General features: G+C 35.5%; 1 protein-coding gene across 5 annotated transcripts in view; it reads right to left on the bottom strand.

Moving 5' to 3' along the window:
• Positions 1-10,535, bottom strand: part of Snx21 (Sorting nexin 21) — a 62,617-nt gene extending 52,082 nt beyond the window's left edge. For 2 of the 5 annotated variants that reach the window (XM_081761075.1, XM_081761064.1), the window contains exon 1: positions 10,320-10,426. The gene's annotated coding sequence lies outside the window, so the exon portion shown is untranslated. Of the gene's footprint in view, positions 1-10,319 lie in introns of all 5 variants that reach the window. The other 3 variants (XM_081761074.1, XM_081761068.1, XM_081761070.1) reach the window with 3 other exon arrangements.
• Between the last annotated feature and the right edge of the window lie 1,515 nt (positions 10,536-12,050).

Genomic DNA, 12,050 nt, shown 5'->3' with positions numbered 1-12,050 from the left:
CCGAAAGTTTTGAAACGTTATGAGGAGGAAAAGCAATGCAAATTACCTCCGTTTCTCAGTTTACTGAAGTGATAAATCGTTTCAAAATTGCTTTTCATGAAATTCACAAATCAGCCATAATTGCTGTCACTATTACTGTATCTAGTTCACCACGTAAGCGTTCTTTCTCGTGTCTTACACGGGTTAAAACACATCTAAGAAATCGAATGGTAAACGGTCGGCTAAGCGATCTTTGTTTCCTTTCGGTAGAAATAAAACTTGTAATGAATATTGCTGTAGAGGATGTGCTAAACACATTCCATGCTGGACATAACAATAGACGCATTGAACTTCATTAAAGTGCAGGTATAAGAGTTTATTGTAAGCTTGTTCGTATCATGTGATCAGCCCTTCATAGTTTAAAATACGTTGTTGTTTATGTGTTGTTTATGATGAAGTTTTGTTAATTGCTATTTACTTCTTTATCATTTTTTTTTAACTTGCTTCAGTTTCAAAGATTTCTGTATAAAGTATGGTCAAACAATTATGCTGTCGAATTTCTCTATTCTTTTAGTAACATAGGTCTTTGCTGTTGCATATAGAGATCACGTCAAAAAATCTAATGTGCACAAATTAAGAATATATTAGAGAAAATATAAGTTTTTTTTTTTTTTTGTCTCTTGCTTTCTTGTAATAAATCCTTCAAAAATAAAAATGTTTGCAGTACTCTATTTTATCCTTGTTTTACTTTAGCTACTTATTGTGTATTTTATACAGGGTTTTCATAAAGTCTGGACGGATTTAATTTGCTTATAATTTTCATAAAAATGCTCATAATGAAATCAAATATAGTGCAAACAGTAGCGGAAGGATCAAACTTTTAGTTGGCAACACTGTTAGATAAGCGACAACTCTGAACACGTTGAGAGAGGGAGAGGAAGGGCAAGTGTCAGTTTCTTACCAAATTCCATCCATTCCATAAGATCACCCGACCTTACCCCCTGCAACTTCTGGTTTTGGGGTCATGTGAAAACGGAAGTTTATGCAAAGAAGCCCAGTGGTTTGGAGAACTTAAAGGACAAAATCAGGGCGTCTGTGGCTGGCATTTCGGATCAAACACGGCGGAACGCTGTGAGTGGATTCCAGCGCCGCCTACGCGAATGTGTGGACGTAAATGGCGCCCAGTTGGAGGTGTGGCGGTGAATGAACTGAGCTGGTGCAGATTACAGGTAAAAATTTAATCCTTCCGCTACCGTTTGCACTTTATTTGATTTCAATATGAGCATTTTTATGTAAATTATAAGCGAATTAAATCCGTCCAGACTTTATGAAAACCCTGTATTATTAACGAAAGGTAGAGTATTATCTGTTAGTCTCTGTTTTTGAACTTTATTTTATTTCTATGCATTCATGTGCATTCTTGAAGAGAAAGAAGGTAAAGCTGTCTTGAACTTCATCGACTACACAGTACACACCGTTATTATTGTTTTAAAAAATTGGAAGTAGAGGTAGTGTGTCTTCCACGTGAAATTCGATAGGTCGAGCATATAGCTACGAGCTCCCGCAGCCCATCCGGGACAGGACGTTTGGGCGCCACCATTTGGACGCGGACGTTTCGGCGCTGCCGTTTGGGCGCCAGACGTTTGGGCGCAAAGCCGTTTAGGCGCCAGACGTTTGGGCGCGAGGTACATAGTAAAAATCACAATTCACGTCATATAAAGTAAGCTAGGCACTGAAAACTAAGCGCGAATTAAGATATATATACATTTCCTACACTTCTATCTTTATCTCACCTCATTAATCTGTATATTTTCTATCTCTATCTTATTTATTCATCTAAATTAAATAGCTTAATGCGTTTGTGGTATTTGTTGCCTAACCTCGCCATGGATTGATTTTTCGCTTGTTCACGAATTTTGTACTTCTGATTTAGTTTTTGTATTATATAAGAAAGCTAGGAAATGAAAAAACCAGACGAACTGTTAATAATTTTCTTAATGTTAATTAAAACATATTGATTTAATGTTTGATTTTATTTTTAAGTTAGTAATTACATACTTATGAATGTTAATATTTGTTTTCTTTCGTATTACGTTTGCCAAACTCTTTTCTCCCTTAAGTCCAATAAAGAACTACCAATAAAAGATTTCCGCGCACTCGAGTTAAGAGAAGTGGCCCCGCGTAGCGTAGGCGCTAACGCTCTCGCCTTCGGTGAGAAATTCCCGGGTTCGATTCCCGTTGGGGGCACTCGGTCGAAAAAGTGTAAAACGCTTTTTCAGGCCAGCCACCCTGAATGAGGTTTTCCTCATTCACGCCAGACAATTGCCGGGGTGGTACCTAATTTATAGGTCCAGGTTGTTTCCTCCCTTCTCCAATCCTTTCTTCCTTCCCTTTCCCCGAATAGTGTGCTCCCGCAAACGTGACGGGCTAAATGGCCTTAGATCCCGAGACTCCAGAAATCTAAAAATCCTAAATCCTAATCGAGTTGAGGGAAAGATGTTAATACAGGGTGTCTAAGACATTGAGTTTAGGAACTGGAGTATGCCGTATTTCTGATATTTTCTTATTAACATTCCAATATAAAAATCAAAACTTAACACACTTTTTTTTCGTCCCACTGTAAGCATTTAATCTGCATTAAATAAAGTGGCGAAAGGAAAAAAGGAACGATTTCAAAGTCAGAAATAATAGTTAAGTGTACATATATTCGTCATTTAGCCACTAGAAATGTGTTTGACATTCACACTTATTGCATAACTACAGTAGAAGGCATTGGAATAGGCTCACTATGTATGTAATGCTTTCAATCATATTTAGTCTGGTCTACTTACCTTTGGCTTGAAAAGTTATCAAATAAAAAGCACACTTAACTTTAGTTGAAACTTAAATTTACAAAATTTAATTGTTAATTCAGTTTTAGAATTTTGAAATTCCAGTATTTCTAGTATGTAAAACAAAATCCAGTATAATTCAAGGACTTCCACAACAGTAGACACCTTGTGATATCTTGATTAAAACTTAGTACTCAGCGCCTAACATAATGACTTTTTAATTTAACTCGCGCCCAAACGTCTGGCGCCCAAGTGGCTTCGCGCCCAAACGTCACGTACCGCAGCCCATCCTAAGTCCTGCATTTCTTCAGTCCCACCAGGCGAATGCCGGAATTGTACCTTCTACAAGACCAAGACAGTTTTTTCCACATCCTTGTTCCTCCCTATTTCGGCCTGAACCTTAGCTAACTAAAGAGTATAAAAAATTAAAACTTAATTGTCAAAAAATATCTACATTGCTTACTTCTCATTTTCATTGTCCGCCCACCCAGTAACTAGGTCCATCTCTTTCCGCCCACCCCATCAAGTGTTTCTGGCGCCGTTCCTGGCTTTCTTGCCGTTAGCATTTCCAGTTTTTATCTGCAAGTACTTAACTTTTATGTACCTGAATGGATTAAGAACAAATCATAATAAATCCATTATAAAGTTCAAAGTTTCCAATTTACCTTGAACTGTAACATGAACGACACATCACTAGAAGAGTTTGATTCATCCATGAAAGTGGACAACTGGTATTTCAATGCTCAAACTAGAACCTGTAAACTGAGGTGTGTGTATATATTTGTTCCACTCCTAACTATCATTTAAAGCCAAAGATGTAGACTTATGTATCAAATTTGATTCGTATTATTGTGGTGTCTGGTTTCCAGAACTAACTCCTAGGTCACAAGAAAATTTCTCAAATCCTGGCTACTAGTAAAATGACAGAAATTAACGCTTCTCATAATAAAGAATGCTACGAAATAAAGAAAAATACTGCAGAAACTAATCTGCCCCTTTAAAAAATAAAAATGTATTAACCTCTGTGAGGTTAGTACATTTTTATTCTTTTATGTAACACATATCACGTAGCGTCCTTAAGTAAATACTCTACCCCTTCGAAAGTTCATCGTCTGAAATGAATACTTTACCACTTTTCGTTATTTCAAGTATCTCTAACAATCTACTATCTTAAAATCAAATGCCCAATTTATTTATATACCACACATTACGCCCTTTAGACTAACGAAAACAGGACTCTAAACCTAGACCCTTTCTACCTAAGCTGAGCGCGTTAACAACTAGGATACTTTGTAAAACCAGTTTGTGGTCCTGTGCAACGATAATTCTTCCGCTTAGATGATGCTACGCCTCATCTTCATGTTTTCCCGACAGCCCGCAGGAGTCGCCAGGTTCAAATCAATGACTTGAAATAATACAAGAATGAAGTGTGAAATAATACAGGTCCGGAGACATGATATTTGGTTTTCCCGGTAGACGACTCTGAATTATTGATGCATTCGAAATGGAACGAATAAGTACAACGAGACAGTTTCCGAACTTATCGAGGATCGGATAACAAACAATTAGTAAAGTACACAAATGACGAACTAAAATTCCAACATTTACGATATATTATTACTCGACATAAACTGGTAACATCTGTATTAAGGAATTTCCTCGTGGATATGTGGTTAGCATACACATCTTTGGCGAAGGAGACTGAATTTTACTTCTAATGGGAGCTCATGTGGCTCGGATTCAATGTTAAGCTGTAGGTCAATGACTCACTTAGCCTTGGTGCTCGAGGAAACTTAAACTTATGGCAATATGTCAACCAATCTGCGTTAGGATTTATGGAACATGATACAAGTTACATTTCTTAGCAAGTATTGTAATTCTATGATTCTATAACAATATTACAATATAAGCACTATTATTCTTAGCAGAAGTGCAGATTAAAACATTTTACCAGAGTGACTCACATTAGTTTCTTTCTCCCCCCCCCCCTTTTAGAAATTGTTACAGTGTTGTCGTCCACATGAATTATATACCTAGGTATTTAATTTTTAGTTTTTTTTTTTTTTTTTTTTTTTTTTTTTTTTAACTTTTGTTGTGCGTCCTAATGCAGCACAGAGGTTACGAAGGACTGAACTTACTATTATTTAACATTGGCTCCGAATCACCACTCGGGAGAACATGAATCGGATGAAGTTGGCGGATGCACAAATCATAATGCAAAATCAATTCAAAAAACCATACGCCGTTTCCAACCACACTTTCCCACCTCAAGGAGACCTGATTTAACAGTATCATTTAACCAGCCTCGGTAATTATACAAGTTACCAGGTTAACAACAATGTGATATTCAACATAAGGACCATCAGAATGAGCAGATGAAAGATGTACTAAGATCAACCCAGAACCAGCTGTATGAAAGGTTTGAATATCATCATATTTTCAAATGGGAATTTCTCTACTCTAGAGGAGTTAAGAGTTTGTTTCAAGGTCGATTCTTCATCTAAGTTTCATAATTGTTTGTTTATTGACTTTGGCTTAGAGAACGCAGCAAATTATCAGTCGATGTTAGAATTTAAATTGAGTATTAGATCAATATTCTCTCTCTGGGAGACCATGGAAAATTCTTGCAATTAAGGACGTCCTGAATCTAAATTGTTTCGGAATCACTGGCTTAAGACATTCTTATATGTTTCTGATTTTTTTTCATTCTACCAATTATTACACATACGCATTTATGTCCCTACATCTAGTTAACCTACAAATGAAAAGAACGAAATATAGTGACTTAATCGTAGATTAACAAGTTTCTCAAATAAGGAATTATTCGTTTTTTTTCTTTCTTTTTTAATGTAAATATTATATTCAGTTACTTCAATTTTTTAAAAGAAAATCTTGTAACTGTTTTAACATGTTGAAAGTAACTCAAGAGTTTAGCAAACTAAATAATTATAAGAATATCTCATGTATATTGAAAGACACTGTCCCATGATTGTTTTCTCATAATAACTTGAATGTTTTAGTTTTATATCCCACACGACGTCCTGCACTGAAATGCAAACTTTCGTTAACGTCACTCTGCAATGTTCTGCAATCCACAGGAAATGTTCCTCACTATACACTCTCATGTAAAGAATCGAAATGAGAATCACTCGAATTAGAGATAACACTACTCTTCGACTAGGCCACTGTTTTCACCTTTTGATCTCTAGGTTAATAGCCTTATTGGGCGTAATATAATCCTTGTTAAATAATTGATGGAATGAAGATGTGGTTCATGGCGTTCCTGTCGTGTTCGGAGTTTTCATGGTTACCCAAACGCAGAACACAGATAAAAGCTATTTTTTCATCGACTATTATTTTTCACAGCCCTTCTCGCTAGTTTAGTACATAGCACGCCTGCGTGCCTCTGAAGCACGAGGCCCAAGGTTTACTTCTTGGTTGGAGAACAGCAAACACACCAGTTGTTCAGATTTCACTTTAAACAGTAATGTAAGTTTTGTCCTATATAGCTTCTGCTGACAAGGAATCTAAATAGGAACCATTAATGTCATTTCCCGCGTCCGCTAAGTCAGTTTCGGAGTCTATCATTTTTTTTTATCACTTTTGGTTTTAGTAGACTAGTAGGGTTAAGACAGTATCTTTTATTGAGATGCTTGATCGACTCCAAGAAACTGCTTATCGCCATCTATTACCGTTTTTGATCTATGGCGACCAACGCTGGAACCAGAAATCGTTGATTTCTACTATTCAGGTTTGAGTAGAAGGTAAACGGATGAGATGGAGCTATTCTTGGGGCCTAAGTTAATTCCAAAATCCCGTTTTATCGTTATTTCCTACCGCTCTTGCTCCAATCCAGTCAACAGATTCACGGACGGACACAGCTGTTGTGTACCCGTGAAGATGAGTTGTCGAGTGTCTTACTTGAAATACTGGAGAAAAAATCGACAAGAAACGTTACCACGTGAGCAATTTGAGGTATTGCAATGTGTTCCATACAAACGATAAGTATGTATGGAAAGGTTGGGGGAAGGCATATGCGTAAGTTAATTAAAATCACTTCAATATATTTCAATAAATAGATCATGTGCCCTTGATAACGAGGTTTCTGATTCGATTAGGGGTGATTCTCATGGAATAGGTGAAGGTGCAGTCCTATATAGCCTCGCTGCTGACAAAGGTCGTAAGCACCAGACAATCAAGATACTACCCAAAACTTAAAAAAAGGTCATACAAGCACAACTGAGTGCACATCAAGGACTGTGAAGGAAGAATTACTACCTACATGAAATGAAGTTGACAGAGGTAAGTTATAAATTGCGTTTGGACCAATATATGTTTAGAACAGACTATGTTACGCAGTAATATTGTGTCAAAAATCTAATGCTGTCGGAGAAAATGCTTGAAATTACGAAAGAACATAAAAATATGAGAGGCAAACAGCATGAAAAATAAGTTTATACATTCTTGTTCTAATATATTTTCATAATAGACTATATTATACTGTAAGTGAACAACTACCTTCCCTACGACATAAATGTACCAAACCTCAGCTCTATTCGCCTCACATCGCGGTACCTGGCTTCGTGAATCAGTATCATAACTCTCTCTACCACTTGCATGCCTACGTTCGCACACGCTACGACATTCTTGGTGGATTAAGAAACATGATCACACATGCACGGACACCTAACCAAAACAGAACAATTGCTACTACAATTAACAATTTATAAGACATTAGAAAACGATTTTGTCCAAAACATCAATATTTGGAATTATTAGTTTGTGGCCTCGAGATTCTTTATCTGCATATCTAGGTGAATGATTGCAAAGTTCCAAATGACAAGATTTACTTCATTTTAAGTTAAAGAAAGACATCTGTAATTTTCTAGCGATCATCATTGTTCACCCTTGTAAAATGTAAAATCAGTAATAAAGTAAGCATTGCAGACTGTTGATAGCCAAGCATAAAATGGAAATTTTACAAGTAAAGTTTATTACTTTTTAAAGAAAGAGTAACGTCTAACAAGAACATACAGCGTATGCAAGCAGCAAAACTATAATAATGGACTAGAAATAATGAATTCATGAGCATCATATAATCCTCCATAAGGGATGCATTGCATACACTATGTTTACTCCAATATCTAATATAGACGTGTGTAATATGTTTTTCGATATCATGACATCAAATAGTACCCGCCGCTGCGTCCTCGGCGCCCTAATCATATATGTTAGTCGCACGTCACCCTGCACTTCTCTGTTGGCTTTTATATTTCATTATACTTTATGGCAAACACTGTTTATTCTAGTTATCATGTATGTTTCTTTATAATTCATGAATCAATTCCTTTGTTTTAAATACGCTTATGCTATTGAATGGCGTTCTTATTTCTGATTCTATGTTAAAATCATGAATGTTTTGAAAGAAAAAAAAAAGAATCAATAACATAGGTCAAATGTGTCGCAATAAATAATTAAAACCATAAAAATGTATACTACACGTAAAAGTAAAGTTTAGGGGGAAATGTTATCAAACTATGGATTTCGTACTTTGTTTAAAACAAATGAATTTTAATTAGATTTACATTTTGATTACGATGACAATGTGATGATGTGGATGTAATTCAACTGATTATATTTTAAAAATTGAATTGATGAAAGCATTGCTATGGTAATCAGCCAATAGACACCTATGGTAGCATGTGACTGAAAGTAATTTCCGTGTTTACAAGAATTTGAAATAAATAACACATTCCTATCTTCCTGCAGATTAGTCCTGCTCACCTAATACTTTCACTGGCAGGAGTTAATTTATAAAGGAAGTATTGTTCACTACATAAAGGGCAATATTGAATGAGAAAGCAACGATAACAGCGATTCTGTCACGGAAAAAAGTGTTGACTGGTTAATTTGGTGTGTATATATAGATAGATAATCACATTTATAGCAATAAATTGCAGTTAAGTAGACCTATATAATTAATTAAGTGGTGTTGGTCAAGTTTAGGCACATTTACAGGTAAAATCTTATACTTTGCAGGGGGAGGCAAGTTTATAAGGATCAAATTTCTGCAGGCGTCAGAAATAAATACTGAATAATAAAGTAGTGTTTCAGATTTAGAAGTATATAGTTCGTAGTGTAAAATCATTATAAGTGCTTTACGACGGTTAAAATAAGTGAGTACAGATGAAAGATGACTGCATTAAATACCATTTTGCACCGGCAAAGTATTTCTACACAGTCTACAAAAGCTGGATTTTATATTTACACTAACCAAGTTACAAGTGTAGCGTTACTAGTGTGAAATTATTACAAGTGCTATTGGAACTCGTACCACTGCAAAATCCCTCGTGTTTTCATTACGCTAGCTAACGCGTATACTCACCACCGCTGACGCGCTTACTTCCTTCAGATGTATCCCCCACGCTGAAGCAACAGTTTTGCTCTGCCCAGACTCTCTTTGATAGCATTCCGTACCTTTTAGTGACCTCATAGCACAGGTTGGTTTGTGTCTTTCGCTCTTGGCACTAGATTTGCTCTACCCAGACTCTCTTTCATAACATTCCGTACCTTTTAGTGACTTCATAGCACAGGTTGGTTTGTGTCTTTCGCACTGTCTTTTCTGGCATACATTCGGACGCTGTATTTATACGAAAATCGTACGAAAATTGTAATTTCCCAACTACTACTACTACTAGTTATACTATGGATCCATATATATATATATATATATAAACTGCACGCGTATTAGGAGTAGTGAATCGAAACAATGCATTATGTTTGCCATAAAATGTAATTCTTCCTAGTTCGGTTATGAAACAAATCTCCTCGAGCAAATTGGCAATCCATTATTATACTGAATCTATTATGGCATTAAGAGTTAAGTGCATATATAAAAGAAGCCATGTTTTGTATGATTGGCTGTTAAAAAGTCAGTACCGCATTATTATATATGTTGGAGACGATTTGTGCCCAAAAAGTTTTATTTCTATCTGTTAAGATGTGCCCGTCAACCCGTCAATGTGCAACTATATTCACTCAATAGTTGATCAAACATAATAGAATCGTTTTATTTATTTTTAAGTAAAGATGTCTGTAAAGCAAAAATAATCTGAGAAAGATGACAAAATTTTCGTAGTTTTGAGTAACAAAACTCTTTACAAGAAAGTAAGATAGAAATCAGTATTAATACAGAACGATCATTACTTTCTCAATTCCAGTGCCCAAATATCACACACAATTACTATGAATCATCGAAGGATATTTGTTTGATAAAAATTCTCATGCAACATCGATTGATAGGATGAAGGGATGGGTTAAATCAATACGCCAATACATCAAAGGCGCGTAACGAAGTTAGAACGCCTACCTGCAGACTAAAATGTCTGGGTAGCCTATTTACATCAATACTAGAACGGACTATCGTAAAAAGAGAAATTTTGTATTGGAATTGTAACGTATGATTTATCCCAATTGTCATAATTTAAAAAATCATTAACACTACCATACCTATATAATATTTACCACACAGAAAAAAATGCATATAAACACGACTAGATTAATAATAATCGACACCTTGACACTTATCAGCTGATTAGATATATTTACACGTACTGTACAAACTGCGAAGCAGAAGAATCTATTCTTCGTTTTCTTATCATTAACATAAATAATCCAAGTTAAACATTTTCACCAAAGTAACTTTCAGTTTTTACTATATCCAATAATCTATGACCAAATTGTTCACTTTTCCAATTTCTATCCACAATTCATTTCTAAATGCAAAAGAAGATAGTAGTTTTGTGCTGATCAAGTTGAAACACGCCTAGTTTTGCAAAATTTACAGATGAAATTCAATATTCAGGTTGGAAAGATATGTTTATATGGGTGCCTTCCTTGGGCCCCCCTGCCCTTCCCAAATTATACATTCACTTAAAGTTGCGAAAGTCAACGCAGTTATTATTATTATTATTATTATTATTGAGAATGTATTTCGTGCAGGTATAGTTATGGCGCGCCACTAGAAACAATTGTTGAAAAATTGTAATTCTTTCACAAATTCCCTTCTTATTGTCTTCTAAAAGATTTACGCTGGGCGACATGAAAATATATCACTTGACATAGATAAAATTCAAGGGAGCCACCAGAGATAAATTTTGATATATTACAATTCTTTTCCGACTTGTGTATAAATACGGTTTCCGGTTGTACGGCTTAAGAACTACAGTGCAAAAGCACAAACCAACCTCTGCTAACTGGCCACTAAAAAGCACGAATGCCACCTGAATCAGAAAGGACGTAGCTGGTGGGCCCGCGTGGTACCGCGTCCGCAATGGTGGGTATACTCGTAAACGAGGATAGTGAAAAGGAAGTGAATTTTGGCAAATATGCGAGTATCCATAGCATTTGTCATGGCTTTACACTAGTAACGTCGCACATGTAAACATAAAATACAGCTTCTGTACATTGTGCAGGAATACACCGCCGGTGGAAAATAATATCTAAAGCCCGTTATAGACGAACAAATATTCCATCATATATTGTATCAAATATTTCATCAAAGTGGAATTTGAACATGTATGATACCAAGTTGTATGCAAGTTTTGGGTTGGTTACAACATTTGATACAACTGTTCTAAATTAGAACTTGTTCTATTTCTATCCAACATTGTATCAAAGAAAACAAACGAAAATCACTATGCGGTGGCACTAAAATCGAGTATGTGGACACGGAAAGCAGTTGACATTCTTTTGATGCATACTAACAGTAATCTGTTTTGTATAACTATAAAATTAAAGAATATTAAGGCTAAGTACCACAGGCGACTTCCCAAAATTGGTGTAGATTGAGAATATTCCGTGATTTTTTCTAAAAGCAAACATTTCTTTCACTTTTCTTGATTTAAATGATTTCTTAAGACGTTCTGACATGTTATTACTTTGGTGCATGCTCAGATTATTGCGTACAGATTGACAATATGCCTGTATATGATGTGTCTGGAATGATCATGTGCTATCTTATTATGTGTAGTTATTTCTTCACGAAATTAATTCGTAATGCCTTAAAAATTGTTTCTCAGGGTAAAAGTTGCATTCATGAGTGCAGATTCACTTTACGAGGACTTTCTTTAAGGGTCTTCACTTCAACGAAATTAAACTACCGCTAATTTTAGTTTTTCTGTAATATCTTCAAAACTAATAAAAATATTCGAAAAGCAGAAACGTAGTGAACTAGACAAT

This window comes from Thermobia domestica, chromosome 1, assembly GCF_964235325.1.
Source record: "Thermobia domestica chromosome 1, izTheDome1.hap1.1, whole genome shotgun sequence".
In the NCBI taxonomy this organism is placed as follows: domain Eukaryota; kingdom Metazoa; phylum Arthropoda; class Insecta; order Zygentoma; family Lepismatidae; genus Thermobia; species Thermobia domestica.
The sequence above is the reverse complement of the archived record's forward strand: the minus strand, read 5'-3'. Positions and strand labels throughout refer to the sequence as shown.